This window comes from Eriocheir sinensis, unplaced genomic scaffold, assembly GCF_024679095.1.
Source record: "Eriocheir sinensis breed Jianghai 21 unplaced genomic scaffold, ASM2467909v1 Scaffold1663, whole genome shotgun sequence".
In the NCBI taxonomy this organism is placed as follows: domain Eukaryota; kingdom Metazoa; phylum Arthropoda; class Malacostraca; order Decapoda; family Varunidae; genus Eriocheir; species Eriocheir sinensis.
In genome coordinates this window covers 16,644-28,921 of record NW_026111032.1, presented here as the reverse complement: position 1 = coordinate 28,921, position 12,278 = coordinate 16,644, and the positions used below count along the sequence as shown (strand labels likewise).

Sequence of the window (12,278 nt, the reverse complement as noted above, 5' to 3'; positions counted from 1 at the left end):
CCTCCATCATCCTCACTACCACAGCCTCAAGGTCACACACGCATTCATTATCACTCCTCCTCTCCTTTCGACCTCCTCTTTTAAAGACCTTATCCAAGAATTTTCCCTAACAAGTTTCCTATTCTCTGTTCCCTTTACTTTTCTCCCCCTCTCTCCGGCTCACCATACCGTCACCATCCAGCGTGTTTCAAGGCTCTTCTATAAGGTGTTGTGTTTGAGGGAGGGAGTTTATGCCTCCTTAGACTTGATAGCTCTGTAACTCTTTCCTTTAACCTTATTTTGGCGTAAGTGTAATATGGCTTTACTCTTTTTTTCTTCGGGAATTAGCGAGCTTGATTTTTGTAAATCAAGATAGACTACGTCCAATGATTTGGTTACATCATAAACTGGGAAGAGGTCGTTATAAATGGTCAATAGGTTTGATAGGCAGGATCTTTTGTTACGGATGCCGTGTTGTGAATCCCCAATTAATGAGTGGCTTTCGAGGTAACTCACAATTTTGTCTCTAATTATGCTCTCACGTAGCTTACCTACAATTGAAGTTAGACTAATGGGTCGGTAGTTACCTGGTATTTTTTTGTCTCATTTCTTAAAAATCGGTGTCACGTTAGCCTTTTTCCAATCCGAGGGGACGATGCCTTGTCGCAAGGACATATTGAATACGGTTGTGAGGGAGGAGAGTATTTCGCTGTTTGTTTCTTTAAGCAGTATAGGATATACTTTATCGGGTCCGGGACTTTTATTTGTTTTAAGTGAATGGAGAGCTTTAAGGACTTCATCGGTTGTTATTTCAAAATTAGGCACCGAAACCAAACGTAACCTCCCTCCTTCTTCGTTCTTTTGACCCACTAAGTAAGGCCCTTCACTCGGTCAGCACGTCAGAATCACCAGACAGCATCCTTGACCTCACTCTGCGCTCGAATCTAATACCCGAGGCACCGTTATGTTTTTGTCTACTCGGCCGTCTCTCAAGCACGAGGGTGAGGTCACTTTGGTGCGTCATCTCCGTTAGTGGTGGTTGTTGCCTTGAAGAATGTTCTCGCTAACGTGTTCGGCATCAACAACAGCACTGTGGGCAGAACGGCTCCCCAGAACTCGGAGCGTCCTAAGGCTCCTTTCTTCTCCTGGTCTCCCTCCCGTGGGCTAGACTCTCTACAACCCTCTGACTCACTATTACCAGGCATGATTGACGCCTCTGTGAAATTCGTCATAATAGTTTCCCGGGAGTTTTGGCGCTACTTTCTTCACTTTATGGAAATTTTTTTATGCTCATACTGAATCGCATCTTTACGTCCTTCAAACTACCACACGGCCGTATATTTTCTCCCGCATCCTCCTCCGCTCTGAGTCTCTCGCCAGCATCCAGAAGTTTGGCGAAGAAGCAGCAGCAGTCTCATGACGCTACTTGCCCGTCTACTACACAAGCCTTAAGGCCACTCGGTTCTCTCGGCCCCAGAGACAAGCTCCGTCATCCGGCCAAAACTTAAGGGAGCCTGTGGAGGAAACCAAGGCAAGATCAGGAGAGAGGAACAAAAAACCTAAATGAGAATGGAAATCTTATCGAAATCTTTGTGGCTGTGAACTCGAAACATGTCAGAGGTTCAGTACACAAGCGAAAGGACGATGAATATATACGAGACATTTTTTTATATAGTAAAGGAAGCAGCTCCAGGGCAAAAAAAAATTAATAATGCGGAAAAAAAGCCCTCTGTCCAATGATGATCAAGTGTGTGTGTGTGTGCGTGAGGTGTGTGTGTGTGTGTGTGTGTGTGTGTGTGTGTGTGTGTGTGTGTGTGCTTCGCTAAACATAACAGTACCCGCTACACTCCTCTCACGAAGCACTAATGAAGCCGGGAACACACGCATGAAAAATCCACTAAATCTTATTATGTGATATTAATGCATTCCCTTAGATGTCGAGGAGGTATTTTCCTGACGCCGTAACGTGCATTGTTAAGACAAGAGACGAGCTGATGGGATTAATAAGGATAATAATGATGATAATGATATGATGAAATAACTGTAGCACTTTCTTATTCTTTTTTTACTTTTATCATCTTCCACTGCTTGTCATTTCCTCTCCTCCTCCTCCTCCTCCTCCTCCTCCTCCTCCTCTTCCCTCTCCTTCTCCTCCTCTCCTTTCACACACTTCCTCGCACATAATGATGATGATGATAATGAGAGAACAGACAAGTAGTTGCACTTTCCTCTTATTCATTTCCATTATCATCTTCCTCTGCATCACTCACTCTCCTCCTCCTCCTCCTCCTCCTCCTCCTCCTCCTCCTTCTCCTCCACCTCTCTGTTATTCACTCTCTACCATCTTTCTCTATACATCACTCTCTCCTCCTTCTCCTCCTCCTCCTCCTCCTCCTCCTCTCCCTCCTCCTTCTCCTCCTCCACCTCTCCCTCCTCCTCCTCCTCCTCCTCCTCCTCTCCCTCCTCCTCCTGTCCCTGTCGCCCCTCGCACCTCATCCGTCAGCTTCCCTTCCTTTCCTCGTTCACACAGCCGCAAAACACGCTCCCGTTGTCTTCATTGCTCCGCTAAGGGCGTCACACCTAATGAGGCGAGCGGTAATTGGCTTGGGGTGAAGTATATACGTAAAGGAGCTTCTGTGCATGACGGGAAACTTGAGTAATTACGGTTTTATAATTACGTGCGCGTGAGAGAGAGAGAGAGAGAGAGAGAGAGAGAGAGAGAGAGAGAGAGAGAGAGAGAGAGAGAGAGAATGAGAGAGAATGAGAATGAGAATGAGAATGAGAATGAGAATCTAATGCACAAGGTTGCTGGAGGGGAGACTGTTAATTTAAGGTAACGTTTTATTATCAAGGGTCCAGTTATCTGTCTCGGTCTTAGTCGTTGCTTCATATGGTATCTGGATCTGGATAATAATGCGCAGGGCACCTGTATAGGTGCATAACACGAATATTTGTTGGCTGTTGAGGGGCCGGGGTAGCCGAGTGTGCAGGGGAGGGAAGTGAATCAAGTGTAATTGTTAGTATTGGTGTGTTGTGGTGACAAGTGAGTATGTATTTGTTTTTTGAATGAATATTGTACCGCAGTCTAAAATCTGTTGAGGGAGGCTGTTCCAGTCACGTATGGTGCGTGGAAGGTATGAGTGCTTGTATGCGTCAGTGTTAGTGTGATATGTTTGGTATTTATGGATGTGTGTGTTACGAGTACGTTGACTGTTTGCGTTGTGTAGGTATGTTTGTGGGTTAATGACAATGTGAGTGTTTGTGATCGTGTACATAAGTGTAAGTATGTGTGCTTGTCTGCGTAAGTGAAGAGGTTCCATGTTTATCTGTTGTTTGATCCGTGTTGTGATGCCAGGCGTTCGAGTGTAATTGTTTGTAATGAACCTTGCCGCCTTGGTGTTGATTTGTTCTAACCTATCAATGTTTCTGTGTGTGTGAGGATCCCACACCGTGGAGCAGTATTCCAGTGTTGGTCTCACAAGTGTGTCATAAGCTATGTGTTTAATGTCAGGTGCTCAGTTATGTAAATTTATCCTCACGAACCCCAGTGTTCTGTTGGCTGTGGCACTGATATGGTTTATGTGGGTGTTGAATTTCAAGTTAGTTGAGAGATGGATACCAAGGTACTTGTGTGTGTGAACTGATTCCAAATCTGAATTGTGGAGAGTGTAAGTGTGATGGATGGGGTTTTGCGCTCTGGTGAATCTTAATGGTTTGCATTCGTCTGGTCGGAAGTGCATCTGCCAGGTGCCCTCCACCGCTCGAGGGCGTCCAAGTCGTTTTGTAGTAGTCTGCAGTCGTCAGTAGTCTTTACTGCTCTAAACAGTAAACTATTGTCGACAAAGTTTGGTGGAAGAGTTAGAGTTGACAGTGAAAGATCGTTAATGTACAGGAGGAAAAGAAAGGGCCTAGAACGGTGCCTTGTGGGACATCTGAAGAAACAGGGACAGTGTCGGATGAAGATCCGTCAAAAAGGACACGTTGAATCCTGTTAGTAAGAAATGCAGTGATCCAGTGGAGAATAGGTCCTGAAATACCGTAGTATTTCAATTTTAATGTCAGTCTTTTGTGCGGGACTTTGTCGAAGGCTTTGGCAAAATCTAAAACAATAGTGTCAACTTGCTTAATGTCACGTCAGTCAAGTAGCCTTGTAATGTCGTTATTTGTAGTAATGAGTTGCGATTCACATGAGCGTTTAGGTCGAATGCCGTGTTATGAGTCAGTAAGGATGTTGTTTGCGTCAAGGTGATTCATTATGTGTTTGTGTATTATGTGTTCGAAAATTTTACATGGAATCGATGTTAGTAAGATGGGGCGATAATTGGCAGGGTCAGTCATGTCACCTGTCTTGAATAAAGGAATAATGTTTGCCAAAAGCCAGTTAGAGTGTAATGAGGTGGATGATAGTGATTGGGTGAATATGGCCTGAGGGATGGGGGCAAGGATGAGGGCAAAGGACTTAAGGATGAAGGCGGGAATGTTGTCGGGCCGTGTGGATTTAGTTGTGTCGAGTCCTTCCTGGAATTTCTGTATTCCGTTAGTCGTGATGTCAAGGGGGGCTATGGGGGGAAGGGGCTGTGTGATATGTTTGGTGTCAGGCTGTGTTCTTGTGTGTTCACCGATTGGAACTGTGTGTTGAGTATTTGGGCTTTGTGATGTGGGCTGGTTACTAATGTGTTAGTGTTGTTTTTAAGTGATGTAATCGTGTTAGTGTTTTGTTTGCGCCTCTTAAAAAAAAAAAAGGGTTTTCTTTTTTTTCTTACCTTCTCCGCGAGGTAAGTTGCTAGGTTACGAGCGATCAGTGTCAAATCTCGCCTCATTAACATAGCATCCATTCACTCAACTAGACATTCAGACACCAGAACACATAACAAACACATTTTCTAGCATTTACTCATGTTATTTGTTACCCTTTCTTATATACAGGTTACGAGTGGGTAGTTTCAAATCCCACCTCATCATATATATCATATCACCCATTCAAACTAACACACTAACTAGACTTGGACACCCAGAAACACATGATAAACACTTTTTTATACCATTCATTACCTTTTATTAAGTTACCCTTTCAAATTTACAGTGAATAGTGTGGAAAAGAAAACCTGGAAACAGTGCCAACAGTATAAGTTGCCAGTTACCGCCAGCGAGGGTGACCCGTCATTTCCTACGCGCCCTGGATACTGGTAAGTACTACTTGCTTGTGTTTGTAGCTTGTTCGTGTGGTTACTTCATGTTTTTTGTGTGTTTTTGAGAGTGTGGGGTCTCGGTTGGTTAGGTGAATAATGATGTGTAATGACCCCCCCTCAACGAAGCAGTGCGTGTCATCCGAACAAAAAACGAGTCACGGCCACGTCCCTCCACCCCACCCGTGTAAATAGACGCCGTGCATCGCAACAAACCCGTAACCGTGATCCCGCAAGTACCACCACCTCTATTACTAAGCCTCTAGATAACTTAAAAATCCTTAGTTTCAATGCGCGTAGCCTAAGAAACAAATTTGATGAACTGAGATGTCTTGCTTTAACAGAAAATTTTGACATAATTGCTATAACCGAAACATTTATCGACACCACAAATATTGATTTAAGTTCCGAATACAACATAGATGGCTACAGACTCTTCAACAAAGATCGTGTAAACCGTAGAGGCGGTGGCGTCGCCCTTTATGTCAAAAGCTATTTGCAACCCACTGACAAAACACCGGGAAACAGTAACGTTGAACATTTGTGCGTGCGAGTAAACATTGCAAAAGTCAACTTAAATATATCTGTCACCTACAGACCTCCCGGGCAATCACTCGATGACGACCTTGAAATGTACAGCGTCTTAAGGCAGTCACTTAATAACAGCGACTCACTGATATTAGGAGACTTTAACCTCCCCCATATCGACTGGGCGACACTGTCAGGTACAGAAGGCGAGTCACATAGAATGATCGAATTTCTAGAAGAAAATTATCTAAGCCAAATGGTTTCTGAGCCAACTCGACAAAATAATATACTCGACCTTGTTATAACGACCCAAGATAACCTAATCAGTAGTGTCACGGTAGGAGAACACCTCGGTTCTTGCGATCATAAATTAGTGCGCGTCGACATTAAAGCTCAATCATCAGTGACTGAAAATAAAGTAAAGGTGCCCAATTTCAAAAGAGCTAACTTCGTAGAAATCCGACAAAACTAACAGAAATACAACTATCAGATGACGGCAACGTAGAGGAAGCCTGGCTAAGCCTTAAAAATCACTTACTCACTCAGCAGAACACATTCGTCCCCTTGTGCGAGAAGCGAATTAACACTAATAAAAGCCCACCGTGGTTTAATAGCGAAATTAAACAATCAGTCAATGAGAGAAAATTGTTTTACAGGTTAAAGAAAGAACAAAGCACGCCCGAAAACATTAGACTTTATAATGATGCCAGGCGACGAGTAAAAAGACTAGTAGGTCAGGCAAAGCGTAGATACGAAGAAAATATTGCAGCCAACTGTAAAATAATCCGAAATCTTTCTTCAGTTACATAAACAACAGAAAGGCGATCAAAAGTGGTATTGGACCTTTAACAAACAGCGACGGTGCACTAGTGACTGACAGCCAACACATTGCAAACCTCTTAAACAATTACTTTTCCTCGGTGTTTAATACTAACAGTCTTCCTCTCGCTACCACCAACACCAGTACTATTGTAAATCTCGAGCATGCATTGCCTAATTTTGAAATAACAACCGATGAAGTCCTTAAAGCTCTCCATTCACTTAAAACAAATAAAAGTCCTGGACCTGACAAAGTATATCCAACTCTGCTGAAAGAAACAAAGAGCGAAATACTCTCCTCCCTCACAACCGTATTCAATATGTCCTTGCGACAAGGCATCGTCCCTTCGGATTGGAAAAAGGCTAACGTGACACCGATTTTCAAGAAAGGAGACAAAAAAGTACCAGGTAATTACAGGCCCATTAGTCTAACTTCGGTTGTAGGTAAGCTACTTGTGGGCATAATTAGAGACAAAATTGTGAGTTACCTTGAAAGCCACTCATTGATTGGGGACTCACAACATGGCTTCCGAAACAAAAGATCCTGCCTATCAAACCTATTAACCTTTTATAACGACCTCTTCACTGTTTATGACGTAACCAAATCACTGGACGTAGTCTATCTTGATTTACAGAAAGCGTTTGATAAAGTCCCGCATCATAAATTACTTTACAAATTAAAGCAAATAGGTATTGACGGTCAAGTAAACCAATGGATCGCGAATTGGTTGAGCAACAGACAACAAAGAGTAGTGATTGACGGATTTAACTCAGAGTGGGCGCCTGTCACTAGTGGCGTCCCTCAGGGCTCGGTCCTTGGCCCAGTGCTCTTCATTATTTACATCAACGACGTGGATGTTGGACTCAATAACCGCATTAGTAAATTTGCAGACGACACAAAGATTGGCAACTCGGTTCTCACTGACGAAGACAGGCAAAGCCCAAGAGGATTTGCACAAAATTTCAGCTTGGTCGGATAAATGGGAGATGCCCTTTAACGTAGACAAGTGCCAGGTCCTTCAAGTTGGAACGAGGAATAAGAAGTTCGAATACGAAATGCGCGGCGTTAAACTCAAAAGCGTTCAATGCGTCAAAGACTTGGGGTCAAAATCGCGTCAAACCTCAAATTCTCACAGCAATGCATCGATGCAGCAAATAAAGCGAACAGAATGTTGGGCTTCATTAAAAGAAACTTTGTATTCAAGAATAAAGATGTAATACTCCCGCTCTACAACAGTTTAGTCAGACCCCACTTGGAATATGCGGTACAGTTTTGGTCTCCCCACCATGCAAAGGATATTGCTAAATTAGAAGGTGTTCAGCGTCGGGCAACGAAAATGATCCCTTCCTTGCGCAACAAATCCTACGAAGAAAGGCTTTCTACCCTTAACATGTTCTCTCTTGAGAAACGTCGCCTCCGAGGAAAATTGATCGAATGTTTTAAAATAATTAATGGTTTCACGAATGTAGACAGATCAACATTGTTTATGATCGATGACAGTCTGCGCACGAGGAACAATGGCGTAAAACTCAGATGTAGACAAGTAAATTCAGATTGCACCAAATTTTTCTTCACCAACGTTGTAGTGCGAGAATGGAATAAGCTTCCACCATCAGTGGTCCAGTGTAACACGATTGACTCCTTCAAAAATAAGCTCGACCGTCACTTCCTTCAACTTAATATCAACTAGAGTAGAAATGCAACGTTTTGGAGTCTTCTGATTAATGTAAAATCACTTAGGTTTAAGGACAGACCACCAAGTCTGGACCATGGGGTCTGTGTGGTCTGATTTTCTATGTAATTCTATGTAATTCTGTCTCAAACACACACATATACTCTCCTTCTCTCTCTTACATACACACAAATACTCTCCTTCTCTTTCTCACACACACACACTCACACACATATACTCTACTTCTCTCTCTCACACACACACGGATACTCTCCTTCTCTCTCTCTCACACACACACACACAGATACTCTCCTTCTAACTCTCACACACACACAGATACTCTCCTTCTCTCTCTCACACACACACAGATACTCTCCTTCTCTCTCTCACACACACACAGATACTCTCCTTCTCTCTCTCACACACACACAGATACTCTCCTTCTCTCTCTCACACACACACAGATACTCTCCTTCACTCTCTTACACACACACAGATACTCTCCTTGTCTATCTCACACATACACAAACAGATACTCTCCTTCTCTCTCACAAACACACACACACAGATACTCTCCTTCTCTCTCTCTCTCACACACACAGATACTCTCCTTCTCTCTCACACACACACACACACAGATACTCTCCTTCTCTCTCACACACACACAGATACTCTCCTTCTCTCTCTCACACACACACACACACACACACACACACACACACACACACACACACACACACACACACACACACACAGATACTCTCCTTTTCTCTCTTACACACACACACACACACACACACACAGATACTCTTCTTCTCTCTCTCTCACACACACACACAGATACTCTCCTTCTCTCTCACACACACACACAGATACTCTCCTTCTCTCTCTTACACACACACAGATACTCTCCTTCTCTCTCTCACACACACACACTCAGATACTCTCCTTCTCTCTCACACACACACAGATACTCTCCTTCTCTCTCTCACACACACACACACACACACACACACACACACACACACACACACACACACACACACACACACACACACACACACACACAGATACTCTCCTTCTCTCTCTCTCACACACACACATATACTCTCCTTCTCTCTCTCTCTCTGACACACACACACACACAGATACTCTTTTTTTCTCAGCCTCTGTATTATAGTAGGATACATCCGGTGAAACAAAGCAACACACACACACACACAGAGTGAGAGAGAGGCAGTATTGCAGGCTTAGGAAACGTGGCAGCAGTGTTCACTCCACCAAAGGCGCCAGCTATTAGATGTCACACCATAATACCTATTCTAGCGACACCGGAACATCAGAATTAGTAGTGGGGGAAAAGTTGCTGCGAAATGAGTCTTTTTAATGGGGAGGAACTAATAACAAGCTTTTGGTTATTACTGCAACTTGATTCCAGTGTCTAATTAAACATTAAATCAGTAATATAAATGTCTGGATATTGCCCTGAGTCTCAACAACTTGTTCGGGATAAAGGCTCGTAGTATTAGACATTTCCCCGCCCAAGAACACATACTTGACAAGGCTTTCCTAGGAGTCCTTGGCATTTCCAGGGGTAGTTTTGTGACCCTGGTGGTAGTGTGACCCTTCATCTGTATCATGAACCTGAAGAAACACAGATTTGAAAAGGCTTTCCTAGGAGTTGTGGGCATTTCCAGGGGTAGTTTTGTGACCCTGGTGGTAGTGTGACCCTTCTTCTGTACCATGAACCTGAAGAAACACAGATTTGAAAAGGCTTTCCTAGGAGTTGTGGGCATTTCCAGGGGTAGTTTTATAACCCTGGTGGTAGTTTGACCCTTCTTCTGTACCATGAATCTAAAGAAACACTCATTGGAACCCAACTGGCCCACTCTTTGACCTTTAGAAATAGCTGATGTGATTAGCCGAAGTGTCTTATAATGCCAACCAGTTTCCTTCCTTTCTCTTTTTCTACTGTCCTTTCCTTTGGTTTTCTTTCTTTCCCTAATATTTTTTATTTTTCAGGTCCCTGCTTTCCCCTGACGGTGGTGGTCTCCTTGCTCCCGGGTGGTTGTCTTCACATTTTTCTGCCTCCGCCTTCACAGTGCTTCCCAAAGGTATTTGTTCTGGCTTATCATTATTCCTAAGGGTCTTAATTGTAGGAGGAAATAGCTATTGAAACCACTGCTCCTGTCATACACTTGATGTTTTAACCCCTCCACTGCGATTGTCAGGGATTTTGCCGTCACTGATAGCCTGATAACCTATACTCCAGGTTTTTCTCTGGCTCTGTGGTGGATAGTGGAGTGTTTCCCATGTGGTATTGGTGTGCTGGACATCCACTCCCAAGGTGCAGAACTCTACATTTTTCTTCATTGAATTGTAGCAGACACTTTTTGCTCCATTCCTGTAGCTTGGTGAGGTCTTCTTGGAGGAAATCCACAGTCAAAGGGTTAATGGGCTCTTGCAAAACTAATGTGACCATGGAGACCATCATAGTTTATTTATCTCCGCAGGCTCCCCAAACACCACGACAGGCCAGCTGAGAAACAGAGCCTGGAGACACCCTCTTCCTCGGGGACCTTTCCTCATGGCACCCTAACCTCCCTCCAAGAGACTCCCTCCCCACCCAACAACCCATCCCTCCCTCCTCCCCTCAGTGCCAGGCACATTCTCCCCTCCCAAAGTCTCCCGTCCCATCCCAACAACCCATCCATATTCTTCACTTGGTGGGCAATGCTTGGCTGCTTGCCTTCTGAGACCTTCCTCATGTACTTGGCAATATAGCCGTAGTGTTAAGGGAGAAAATTTTGATTAAACAGTGCGTGAGCTCAAAAGGTGAAACTAGCCAGCAAGGGATGATCCCTGTGGTGCGTCAAGAGACACGAAGAGGTGTACTACTGGCAAAAGTGTAGTAAGCACGACTTACCTGGCTTCCTCTGTGTTCGTACAGGCCTCCCAACATGGAGCTTGATCTCTGTAGGAAGCCTCGTGGTGACCACGACACACACAAAGGACCTCAAATCATCTGTAGGGTTCTTAATTATATCTCCTTATGGGTCTGGCAAGGACCCTCAGTGTACACAAAGGTTAACTGATAAGGTGTGTACAACTATGCACAGCTTTATTACAACCAAAGAACAGAAAACTCCACCACACACACAAACTGACCTAGCGCGTCTCCGTGCGCCTACAGAACCTACTCTGACCTGGCTACACTAACGATACACGGTATACTTAGCTTGGTGCGGAGGAAGGATGAGATGACGTGCAGCTGGCCCTCCTGCTGAGGCTCTTCAAATATATATATATATATATATATATATATATATATATATATATATATATATATATATATATATATATATATATATATATATATATATATATATATATATATATATATATATATATATATATATATATATATATATATATATATATATATATATATATATATATATATATATATATATATATATATATATATATATATATATATATATATATATATATATATATATCAATTAGCTCGAATCTCTTCCAAGTGGCTGGGTCCATTTGTTTCCCCTCATGAAACACGAGTTCAGAGTCACTCTTGATGGCTGCTGTTTCATGAGCCATGTTTCAGCAGCCATATTCTTCACTTGGTGGGCAGTGCTTGGCCACTTGCCTTCTGCGACCTTCCTCGTGAATGTACTTGGCAATGAAGCCATAGTTCTTCATGATACACATCTCCCTGTGTGTGAGACCACCAGAGGGCTTGTTTTTTTTCCTCCCGACTCTATCTCTCAGAGTTGATCTTGGTTTGCAGATGCACAGCTGTTCAGCCTTTACTTGAAAGGCTCTTGCTTTTTATTTTGGTTTTTAAAGTCAGCCTTCTCACTGTTGTATAAGAATTCATTCTCCTTATACCAATCGGCAAGATCTTTCTCTTCTTCAGCTCCAAGTGTGAGAGCTGCGGCTGAACTTCTTTGTTTCCTGTGAACCTGCTCCTTGTGTCTTGTTGCTGTATGTTCTCCTCCCTTCAAATGAGTCCTGAAGGGGAAGAAATCCGCATTGGGATTTTTTTTTCTACAGCAAAGGAAACGGCTCA

General features: G+C 43.3%; 1 long non-coding RNA gene across 1 annotated transcript; it reads left to right on the top strand.

Moving 5' to 3' along the window:
- Positions 1-9,727: 9,727 nt before the first annotated feature.
- On the top strand, positions 9,728-10,981 carry LOC126990453 (uncharacterized). Its single transcript, XR_007744382.1, has 2 exons — positions 9,728-10,299; positions 10,699-10,981. It is a non-coding gene; the product is annotated as an uncharacterized LOC126990453 (long non-coding RNA).
- Positions 10,982-12,278: the final 1,297 nt, after the last annotated feature.